Here is a 12,552-nt window from a genome sequence, read left to right on the forward strand (position 1 = left end):
TAGCTAAAGGTTTGTCAATTTTGTTTATCTTTTCAAAGAACCAGCTCTTGGTTTTATTAATTTTTTCTATTATTTTTTTTAGTGTCTATTTCATTTATTTCTGCTCTCATTTTTATTATTTCCCTTCTTTTACTGATTTTGGGCTTTGTTTGTTCTTCTTTTTCTAGTTCCTTGAGGTGCATTGTTAGATTGTTTATTTGAGACTTTTCTTGTTTGTTGAGATTGGCCTGTATTGCTATAAACTTCCCTCTTAGAACCACTTTTGCTGTATCCCATCAATTCTGGCATGTCGTATTTTCATTTTCAGTTGTCTCCGTGTATTTTTTGATTTCTCCTTTGATTTCTTCGTTGACCCAATCGTTGTTCAGTAGCATTTTGTTTAATCTCCACGTATTTGTGGCTTTTATGATTTTCTTCCTATTGTTGATTTCTAGTTTCAGACCATTGTCATCAGAAAAGATGCTTGGTATTATTTCAATCTTCTTAAATCTATGTAGACTTGTTTTGTGGCCTAACATGCGATAATCCCGGAGAATGTTCCACGTGCATTTGAAAAGAATGTGTATTCTTTGGTTTTTGGATGGAATGTTCTGTATATATCTACTAGGTTCATGTGTTCAAGTGTGTCACTTAAGGCCAATGTTTCCTTATTGATCTTCTTTTTGGATGATCTATCCATTGGTGTAAGTGGAGTGTTAAAGTCCACTATTATTATTGTGTTACTGTCTATTTCTCTTTTTATGTCTGTCAATAACTGCTTTATATATTTAGGTGCTCCTATGTTGGGTGTGTAGATATTTACAAGTGTTATATCCTCTTGCTTGATTGTTCCCTTGATCATTATGTAATGCCCTTCTTTGTCTCTTTTTACAGTTTTTGTTTTAAAGTTTGTTTTGTCTGATATGAGTATTGGTTCCCCAGCTTTCTTTTCATTGCCATTTGCGTGGAGTATCTTTTTCCATCCCTTCACTTTCAGTTTGTGAGTGTCTTTAGGTCTGAAGTGTCTCTTGTGTGCAGCATATATATGGATCTTGTTTTTTTATCCAATCAGCCATCCTATGCCTTTAAATTGGAGCATTTAGTCCATTGATGTTTAAAGTAGCTATTGATAAATATGTACTTACTGCCATTTTTTAACCTTTTTTAGGTCAGTGTTTTAGTAGTCCTCTATACAGAATTGATGGTCTCTTTAGTTTGACCTCTGTCTCAAAGCTATGCTCTCAACTCTCTTCCTCCCACATTTTTATGTTTTTAATATCATATCTAACCTCTTTTTTGCGCATTTGTATCCATTACCCTCTTATCATGGAAATAGATAAATTTTCCTATTTGTGGTCTTTTCTTTTCCTCTTAAATCAGTCCCTTTAACATTTCTTGTAGCACTGGTTTCTTAGTGACAAACTCCTTTAATTTTTGCTTGTCCGGGAAACTTTTTATCTCTCCTTCCATTTTGAATGATAACCTTGCTGGGTAAAGTATTCTCGGCTGTAAGGTTTTTCCTTTTATCAGTTTAAATATATCGTGCCTCTCTCTTCTAGCCTGTAAGGTTTCTGCTGATAAGTCAGCTGAGAGCCTTATTGTATTTCCTTTGTATGCAACTTGACTTTCTCTTGCGGCTTTTAGGATTCTCTCTTTATCTTTAATTCTGCACATTTTGATTATGATGTGTCTTGGTCTGGGTCTCTTTGGGCTTATCTTGTGCTCTCTCTGCTTCCTGTACCTGGATGTCTTTTTACTTCCTTAGGTTAGGGAAGTTTTCATCTATTATTTCATCAAATAGATTCTCTGCCCCTTTGTCTTGCTTTTCTTCTTCTGGGACACCTATAACATGGATGTTAGTGCACATGATGTTGTCCCAGAGGTCCCTTAGACTGTCCTCACTCTTTTTAACTCTTTTTTCTTTTACTTGCTCAGCTTGGGTAATTTCATCTAATCTTTCGTCCAGCATGCAGATCCATTCTTCTGTATCCTCTACTCTGCTTTTGAGACCCTCTAGTGAATTTTTCATTTCCAGTATTGTATTCTTCATTTCTGATTGGTTCTTTTTTATATCTTCCATTTCTTTATTGATGTTCTCACTGAGTTCATCCATTCTTCTCCTCAGATCAGTGAGCATCCTTAACACTCTTTGTTTTACCTCTCTGTCAGGTAGGTTGCTGATTTCTGTTTCACTTAGTTCCTTTTCCAGAGTTTTGCCCTGTTCCCTTGTTTGGAATGTATTCCTTTGCCTCCTCATTTTGCCTCTTTCCCTGTGCTTGTGTCTGTGTATTAGGTAGGTCAGCTATGTCTCCTGCTCTTGAATAGGTGACCTTATATAAGTGATGCCTTAGGAGGTCTGCAGTGTGCTTCCCTCAGTTCTCAATGTTGCAGGAGTGACCACTATGTGGGCTACGGGTGTCCTTCTCTTGTGGCATATTTGCTCTCCCTGTAGGTGCCCCGGGAGGCTGAGTTATGCTCCTGGCCAGCTGTTGTAATGATCAGCTGCTTGTAGTTGTTGTGGGCCCTTCAGTCTCTTTATGGGGTGTGGGAAGCCCCAGCACAGTTGGCTGCAAGCTCTTTCTTTCTTTCTTTCTTTCTTTCTTTCTTTCTTTCTTTCTTTCTTTCTAGGAAGATCAGCCCTGAGGTAACATCTGTGCTAATCCTCCTCTTTTTGCTGAGGAAGACCAGCTCTGAGCTAACATCTATTGCCAATCCTCCTCCTTTTTTTTTCCCCCAAAGCCCCAATAGATAGTTGTATGTCATAGTTGCACTTCCTTCTAGTTGCTATATGTGGGACACGGCCTCAGCATGGCCGGAGAAGCAGTACGTCGGTGCACACCAGGGATCTGAACCTGAGATGCCAGTAGCGGAGCATGCACACTTAACCACCTAGCCACGGGGCCAGCTCAAGTCTGCAAGATCTAATAGCACATTTGTCTTGCAGTATTTCTTTTAAGTGAGTAGGCCCCCAGCATGTCAGGTTGTTAGGCTCAGGGGCTTACAATTGCTATAAGCCTCCAGCCTTTAGGTCTCTTGTCAGCTCTCTGAGGTTTGCAGCTGAGTGGGGCTGGCCTCAGGCATGGGAGCACTCAATTGTTTCAGGCTTTGGAAGGTGGGTCAAACCCCCTATGTGGGTCTTTGAGAAGCACAACTCTTCTGCAGCTGACAAGCCCCACCACCCAGAAGTCCACACACACAGTCAACACAGTCCTGCCCCATGTGCCCACTACGACCTCCTGAAGTGGACCCAGTCTCTCCACGGTGGGAGCCTCACACTCTCCACCACCCCCCCACACTCTCCACCCACTCCTTGTGCACGTCCTGCCCCACTGAAGTGGGCTCAGTTGCCAGGCTGCAGAGAATCCAGTCACCAATCTATGCAGGCCCACAAGTTGCCTGAGGGCTTGTTGTTGGGTGGGGTCAGTCCCTAGGGAGGGCTGCCTGCCCTGGCTGAGCTGGATTAAATCGGTACTCTAGTGGGTGGGGCAGACCCTGGGCTAGCAGGCCCCAGCGAGAACTCCAATGGTGTCTGTGTCAACACGCCCACACCAGGCCACAACCACGGCTGCTGCCAATGTCCCAGTCCCTGGAGATGTCTCACCTCTCACCGAGATGCACTCAGAGCCTATCAGGTGAGTCTATTTTCACCCAAGCACTGTGCACCTTTCTTTCTGCTGATTTAGGTTGCTTTCTGCATCTGGTGAGTTTGTGCGTGGGCCCTTTAAGGGCCGGTTTTAGTTTCTTTGTGAACTGGGTTTTCTGGGGGTACTCCTCAATGTTTTAGTAGCAGGCATTGTCAGATATTATGTCACTCGTCTCGATTGTGCTGGGTCCACAGAATGCCCACAGTGGGGGTGCTCCTGAGCCAGGAGCGCCCCCTGCTCCTCCAGGGAGGCTGCTGACCTGTGGGCTGCTCCTGGCCGGCCGTGAAGCTGGAGGCTTGCGAAGTCAGTGTTTTTCTCTCCAGAAGGTAGTCTCTGCCTCTCCCACCTCAATTAGGATTGTCCGTTGTTGCAGGAGTTCCTCTTACCCAGTTTTCAGTTCTGTCTCAGGGGTACTTTTTCCACGAGAAGTTGTACATCGGCTGTGTCCACGGGAGGAGGTGAGTTCAGAGTCTGCCTCCACTGCCATCTTGACTTCTCTCCAGAAACACATGACTTCTAAAGTCATGATAGGAAGGGAAGAGTATTACACGGGTAATTTTTAACTCCAGGAGTGGGAGTAGCTTACAATTAACTTCTTCCATCTATTATTGGGCAGAACTCAGTCATATGTCCCTCCACCTAAGTGTAGGGACTGTAATCTCCTTGCATGCTTAAGAAGAGGGAAGTTGGGGTGAATATAACGTTGTCTCTGCCTCACCAACTAATGAGATATTGGATAATTGAATAAAAACAAATAATATTTTTGAGGAAGCTAGGCATGGTATTAATTTTTAACATTTAAACATCAGCTGTCAGTCTGGTAGAGTTCAGAATCTAATATTTTCAGTTCTGAACAAACAGAAATATATTAGAAGGATAGCTAGAAATTAGAACCAAAATGGTTTTGCTTCCTGGTAAGTTAAAATCAGACTGTCCACCAGAAGTAGTTGTCACACAAAGTAGAACTTATTTGCAACAAATAGGAGGCTGTGCAGAATCATTTTCAAGTCCTGGCTGTCTCAGAGCATGGGACAGCAGGTGCTTTTTATTTCAGATGGGGAATGAATATTCAAAAGGGAGGGGGGGTATTCGCTTGCGCAGACTCAGTTGGAAAACACGCTTCCAAATCTGCAGAGGGGCTGCTTTTGTGGTGGGGCTTGGTCTGGTTCAGGATGGTTGGTTATTGTATCCCTTACCATAACACACAAAAAAAAGAAAAGAAAAACAGATTTGGAGAGACAGTCAAATACTTCTGAAACCTCCCTTGAGTTCCTCAGGGCAATTACTGATATAATATCTGCTCCATGAGATCAATAATCTTATCTGTCTTATTCATCACAGGATAATAATACTGCCTGGTACATGATACTCAATAAGTATTTCCTAAATGGATGAATATATACCACCAAGTTTCTCTTATTTGGCATTACACTCTAATCCTTATAGTCGACTTTCAATATTTGGGGGAGGGGGTTGATTTTATGAAGTTATTTTAATTTTTTTTACTTTTTTTCATTGCAAAAAAAGAAATAGGTGAATGGTTAAGGTAATTATTTTTGCTGCTTGAATATCTACTTTACTAAGAAAGAAATAATTCATGAAAACACACTTGCACACATAATCCCAAATGATTGAATTTCTTTTCTATGCTGTATGCTGTTCTGGGTACTTGTGAAAAACACAGACAGAATATCTTCCCTCTTGGAGTTTATGTTCTACTGTAAATACAGAAAAATAAGAAGATAAATTAGTAAATATATTTTATTTTATAGTCATGCTGCAAAATCCAGAAGAAATTCCACCCAAAATTTGGTTGAGATGTTGAGACTGATGATGCCATACGCACACATAAAGAGGATATGAAAAGGTCTATTACATGATTGAGGCCTCTGAGGAGACCAGAGCAGGACTCTCAAGAAGGTCTGTAATGTCTGGAGAGAGCAAGGAAAGGAGGCTGGAGTGGGCTTTTGTTGTGGTTATGGGTTAGGGCAGGGTGAGAGTTTCCACATGTGGACAGGGGCTTCCATGGATTGAATCTTCTGCCAGTGCCAACAGGGAGCACCCAGTCTTTCTGATCAGCTTGTCTAGATGTGGGGCACAAGAGAAAAAGGGAGGCATGAGATTTAAAAGCTGTCAGCAGTCAAACATCGAAAAATGAAATCAGACTCTTCATTACATTTATGTTATGTTGCGGCACGTGCTAAGGAGAAAAATGTAGTAAGGCAGGATAATCAGTAGTTTTGATGAGGTTGCAATTTAGATAGGGTGACCAGAAAGGCCCTCACTAGTACCTCGGAAGTGCCAATTCCTAGTTTCCTGAGCACATCACATCCCTGCTTGCTCAATATGAAACCTTCAGAGATTACTGAAGTGGTGTTTCAGGGACCAATTTAAATGTTGTGGACCAAAAAGCAGTTGGGAATGACTATTCTTGCTGAGCTCTCTAACTCCAACTTTGTAATTGATTAACTTCTTCAAGGCACCAGATTTCTCAAGAAATCCAAATTTTGAGAACCCTGTAGAGTTTTCTAAAAGAAACAGTCTTCATGGCCTTCTCTAAGTTGGCTCACAGTTGTCTTTGGCTAGGCAATGAAGTTACCCACATCCCCAGAATACTCTCTTGTTCCAGAGTAATTCCCAAATTGTTTGTCAACTATACGTCTACTGTATTACTTTTATATTGTTGCTGTAATAAATTGTCATGAATTTAGAGGCTTAAAACATTATAAGTTTATCATATTATAGTTGTGTAGGGCAGATGTCCAAAATGGGTTGGCAAGACTGAGGTCCTTTCCCGAAGCTTTAGGAAAGAATCTATTTCCTTACTCACTCTTGTTATTGGCAGAATTTACTTCCTGTGACTATAGGAGTGAAGTCTCCATTTCTTTGCTGGCTGTCAGCTAAGGGATGTTCCCAGTTTCTAGAGACTGCCCACATTCCTTAGTCCATGGCCCTCTTCCTCCAACTTAAAGTCAGCAGTGGTGGATTGAATCCTTTTCTCACTTTGGGTCTTTCCTGCCTGTTCTTCCATTCTCCCATTTCTCTGACCACAGCTGGGAAAGAGTTTCTGTTTTTAAGTGTTTGTGTAATTACATTAGGCCTATCTGGAAAATCCATGATAATCTCCCCATCAAGTCTGTAACTTTAATCACATCTTAAAAGTCCCCTTTTCTATGTAAAGTAACATATTCATAGACTTTGTGGGTTAGGGTGTGACATTTTTCTGGGGCCGTTATTCTGCTTACCATACCCCCTATTATAAAGTCCAATCCAAGTTGTGCAGATATGATGAAACCTTCCCCCATGATAATTTATCAGACACTTACTAGTAATAAGAGCTAAAATTATTCAGTGCTTACCATATGCCAGGTCCCACTTTAAGAGCTTTAAGTACATGAACTGATTTTAATTTAGAAGTAGGTTATTACTACTTACCCGCTTTATGTATGAGGGGCCTGAGGCAAAGAAATATTAAACAACTTTCCTAATATGATGCAACTAGAAGGAGGCATGGCTGGAATTTGAGCCTTGGATGTCTGATCTCTTCATCAGTTGTTAGTCAGATTTTCATTCTAGAGAGCAACAGTTTCTGGCATCACCCTTCCTTTATTTCTTTTATTACTTTGTAGACATCTAATGAAGGAAAATATATATGTCACTCATTCAGTGGCCATCTATATCTTTCCAGGTTGCTGTTGAATGGGGAGTGTAAAGATAAGTGAGAATCTATCTTATCACACTGGTTACATCTCTTACCTTTCCTCCAGCAGTTAACCTATTTATTTTAGGTTTCTTTTCCCAGAATGGAGGTGTGGCGTACTGTAAGAACAATATAACAACATACATGTGACTTTGTAACCACTGTGGATTGACTGACAAGAAATCTTTAAGGGCCATATGGTGGTAAAATCCTTCAAAGTATACACAAACTGTAAAAACAGATTTAGGAGTGTATTCCTCCATCAATATGCCAGTTTTGACATGAATAACTGCCATTAGCATTGAAAAGAATTTCCAGATTAAATCTCCCAGGTGAAAAGATCCAAACCCCATTATCTCTCTCTCAGACATACTAAATTATTTCTTATGGAGCACGTGGAATTGCCGAAATCAAATATCCGAATGGAGGCAGTAGAGTTTTAGTGGTGACGGTTCTTTTCTTTTTTTTTTTGTGAGGAAGATCAGCCCTGAGCTAACATCCATGCTAATCCTCCTCTTTTTGCTGAGGAAGACGGGCTCTGAGCTAACATCTATTGCCAATCCGCCTCCTTTTTTTTCTCCAAAGCCCCAGTAGATAGTTGTATGTCATAGTTGCACATCCTTCTAGTTGCTGTATGTGGGATGCGGCCTCAGCATGGCCTGGCAAGCGGTGCGTTGGTGTGCGCCCAGGATCCGAACCCAGGCCGCCAGCAGCGGAGCGTGCCCACTTAACCGTTAAGCCATGGGGCCGGCCCGTGGTGATGGTTCTTAAGGAAGAGTGGAAGCTGTTCACAACTATTTAACAAATTAATGGTCCAGTATAACCAGAATCTATTCCTTCCCTATAAACTAGAATAGTGTCAATTATTCCCTCAGCTGCATGCAAAGTAGTTGGAGGACATCTGAGAGCAAAATCTGGATCATTGCAGAGATATTTTAAGATTTATAAGATTCCACAAGTGGGAAACATCTTATTTTGTAGAATATGCAGTTTTATTGTTCATACTTTTTCCAAATAAAGAATGTGAAACCTGGCATTTGTCCTTGTCTCTGCTATTTCTCTTGTAGTCTCAACATAAATAAGACCCCATTATAGCTAGGCAGGCTGTTGACCCATTCAGAGTACAGACACAGTTGCCATGAAAATAGGGTGGCTTTCAAAATTCTTTTCATGAATTTGATGTCCTCAATGAAAGGGAAGTTGCTGAAAATATTAATGTTTGTAAAATATAAATCCATAAAATTGACAGAATGAAATTCAGGTATGCTTGATGAAAATAAGATAAAATTAATTATTTGTCTCTAAGATCACGATTGTCTAAGACTATGCCTTCTACTCTCTGATTATACAGTTTTTTTTGTTTTTTCCTCATTCCCTTTTTTTCTATTCATTTTTTTTTCTATTCACATTGATAATTATATCCTTCTTCCAACAGCATGAATTGGGCCTGCCACATAATCCTTTGCTCAGCCCAGCTCTCTGGATCTGACAGAGGTCCCGCATCAGTGCATAAGAATGATATTCAATGATTCAAGTACTCAATGATTAAGAATCAATTGCCCTCCCTCCCCTCAATTCAGGTCTCCAGCATTTACTCAGTATCCTAAATATTTTTATGAAACTAAAATTACTACAAATCTTTAACTGACTTTATTAATTAGAAACGTGTTTAGATTAGACTCAAAGAAGATTCAGTTTATAGTGGTTTAAATGATAGGCAATTTCTGTTGGCTTCATGATGTCAGGGCCAACACCTCTGCAATTCTCCTTGCCATGACATTATGGTAATGATGACTGCCTCAGTAGAAGCATCATTTTCTCTTCCAATGCAGGAAGAAGTGGCAGATGGTAAAGTTATAATCAAGAAAGCAGTGTTATCCTGTTGAATCTTACCTATGACTTAAACATTTTGTTATAGGTTCAAACTGAATGTCCTGATTCTGCAGAGCTATATGGTGGACTAGAAAATACAGCGTTAGATTTCAAACCTCTGTAATTAAAGGCAGCAGGGGAAAATGGGTTGGAAATGGCTTTGGTGAAGCTAATCACAGCAGCAGTTTGGAATATGACTTCGTTTTTTTTTATACCAAAATTTTTCTTTCAATACTTAAGAACTCATTCGAGTGTCCAGAGATTTTGATGAAATAATTTTTTTACTTTCCATATTTTCCTTACAGCCTTTGAACAAATCTCATTTCCTTCTTCCAATTTCCTGATTGATTTTAGTCTTAATGTTGTTAGCTTGAGTTTGCACAGAGGTAAAAAAAAAAAAAAAAAATCTTTTTTTAATTGACCTCTCAGCTCGAACACTCTTGAAACACATCTACACATGGAGAATAGATTGGATAGGCACTGAGGTTCAGATCTATTTTGCCTTTGGAAATAGCTTTGTAAAATTGGCCTTAAAACTTTATTCAGTCTTCTCCGGCACCTGAAATTGTCAACTAACCAGGAAATGCCACAGTAGGGAATTTATGTAAGTCTGTTTACTGTAAATGAATTTAATCATTCATTCCTTCAACCAAGCTCTTTCTAGATTTATCATGTTTCTTAACCCACTAAGTAAAGAAATGCTGTATTCTCAGCTTTCTTTCTTACTTGATTCATCATAAACAGAATGTTTTCTCCACTTAATTGATTAACCTCTAGCTTTATTGTGGTACAATGAATTCCATAGTGTGCTTGTCAAAATAATGCCTACCCCACCTTCTCCCCCCAAAAGAAAAAGGTGTCTATGTCCTAATCCCTCTAATTTTTTACTTTACATGGCAAAAGGGACTCTGCAGATGTGATTAAGATTATGGACCTTGGGATGGGGAAATTATTGTGTATTATCCAGGTGGGCCCAACCTAATCATATGAATTCTTAAAAGTGGAGACACTTTCTCAGTTGTAGTCAGTCAAAGATATGAGGACTGCAGAAGAGTTAGAGACTGCAATGTTTCCGGGCTTGCAAATGGTGGGGAAAGGGGGCCATGAGTCAAGGAATGTCAGCAGCATGGAAAAGCTGGAAAAGGCAAGGTAATGGCTTCTCTCCTAGAGCCTCCAGAAACAAATGTAGCCCTTAGAATCTTAATTTTACCCTAGTGAGACCCATGTTGGACATCTTATCTATTGTGTTATTTTAAAACACTAAGTTTGTAAAACTATGTTACAGCGGCAATAGAAAACTAACCAAGATTTTGATACCTGAAAGTGGAGTGTTGCTGTAATAAATATCTAAAAGTGCAGAAGTGGCTTGGGAATTGGACATTGGGCAGAGCCTGGAAGAATTTTGAGAAGCATGTTAGAAAATGTCTAGAAAGCCTTGAACAGACTGTTAACAGAAATGTGGATGTTCAAGATTCTGCCAGTAAGCTCAGAGAAAGTCAAAAGCATGGTAGAAAAATCTGTCATCTTAGAGAACTCCTAAATTATTGTGCAGACTGTTAACAGAAACACGAGCCTTTAAGTCCCTGCTGTTGAGAGCTGTGAAGGAAATGAAGAAAATGTTATTGGAAAGTGAAGAAAAGGGAAGCTTTGTTATATAGTGGCAGTCAGCTTGGTTCATTTGTGTCCTGCAGTGAGGTGGAAAGCAGAACTTGTAAATGATGAAATTGGACATTTACCTAAGGTGATTTCCAAGTACAGTGTTAGACATGTAGTCTGGTTTCCTCTTACTACTCATAGTAAAATAAGAGAGGAGAGAGGTAAATTAGGAGGAGAACTACTAAACAAAAAGGAACTAGGTTTTGATGGTTTTGGAAATTCTCAGCCTATCTAGATGGCAAAAGACACTAAAAATAAGAGATATCCCATCAGAAAAGCATACTCTAGAGAAAAGACTGAGAATGTGGCCATACAACTTTTGCTAATAGCTTAGAAAGATGAAAAGTTCAGAGAATTCAGTCATGCAAAAACTCTTTGAAGAGATTAAGAGTGTAATTCACAGTTCTGACCAGTCTTACCAGAGAGCATCCAAGAAACATAATGGCATGTTTTTTCAGCCACCTCAGTAAAAATCGAAAATAGAGAGAAGATTATCTAGAAAAGATAGGTAAATGAGCTTCTTGCTTAAAGGAGTGAATCTCACTAACATACATAGAAAACCCATATGGTTCTTCAGAATTTTAGATAAAGAACCTCTGCCAGCTTGGACTGAAAGAGGCAGAAAGAGGGCAAAATGAAAAACCCTAAAAATTCTCCTGGCAGAAAACAGATTGATAAAACTATGAACTATAAACACATATGTGATACATTTCCTGAAAAAGGAAGGATGACTCTGAGAGCAGAGTCTCAAGTCCAAAGGACAGAGCTCGTGAGTCCAGCCAGGAGCCAAAGAGGATTATCCCCAGGCTTTGAAAGCAAAGGGAGTTCACTTGGCTGGATTTGCAAGTTACTTGGTATGGGTAACTCCTTTTTCCTTTACCTTTTCTCCATTTTAGAACCAGAATGTCTATATCTCTTTTCCTATGCCTGTCTCACCAATATATTTTGGGAGCCAATAACTTGTTTCTTAACTTTTACATGTCCACAAATGAAGAGGAATTGTGCCCCAGAATGAATTATACTTAAAGTCTCACCCATATCCAATTTATATGATATTTGGGACTTTTGATCTGATAAGATATAAATGAGATTTTGGATTTAGAGTTGATGCTTAATGTGTTGAGACTTTTGGGGATCTTGGGATAGAGTGAAAGTCTTTTGTATGTGATGTGGGAACTTTAGAGCCAGAAGGCGGATTGTGGTAGGCAGAATAATTGTCACCCAAAGATGCCCATGACTGAATCACTGGAATCTGTTTCCTTACATGGTAAAGGATCTTTGCTGTTGCGATTTAGGTTAAAGACCTCAAGATGGAGAAATTATCCTAGATTATCTGGGTGCACCCAATTTAAAAGTGGCTGAATTGCAAGCCCAACTGTAGTAATGCACGGCAGAGCAGGTGAGCTAAAGATCCAAGTTTCTGTCCCCAGGACTGAAAAGGGAAGCCTCAGGAAACCATAAATACCCAAAGACGACACGTAGTGGAAAAGACTAAGAAAAGACAGCTAATAAAGTTGTTTATGCACTCCAGAGTTTACCTCCAAACTCTGACTATGAGGACTGATCCTAATAAGTATGCCAAAGACTTTGAGAAATGAATTCAATGATAGATCATCACCCAGATCTTGGGATGCCCATTAGATGGCACACACCTGGGACAAATCTAAAGACAATGACAAAGGCTTGAAAATAAATACGACG

At 39.9% G+C, this 12,552-nt stretch overlaps 1 long non-coding RNA gene across 1 annotated transcript in view; it reads left to right on the forward strand.

The window, feature by feature from the left end:
* Positions 1-12,552, forward strand: part of LOC131410667 (uncharacterized) — a 142,671-nt gene that overhangs the window by 112,319 nt on the left and 17,800 nt on the right. The gene's annotated exons all lie outside the window — the stretch shown is intronic.

This window comes from Diceros bicornis, chromosome 10, assembly GCF_020826845.1.
Source record: "Diceros bicornis minor isolate mBicDic1 chromosome 10, mDicBic1.mat.cur, whole genome shotgun sequence".
Classification (NCBI taxonomy): Eukaryota; Metazoa; Chordata; class Mammalia; order Perissodactyla; family Rhinocerotidae; genus Diceros; species Diceros bicornis.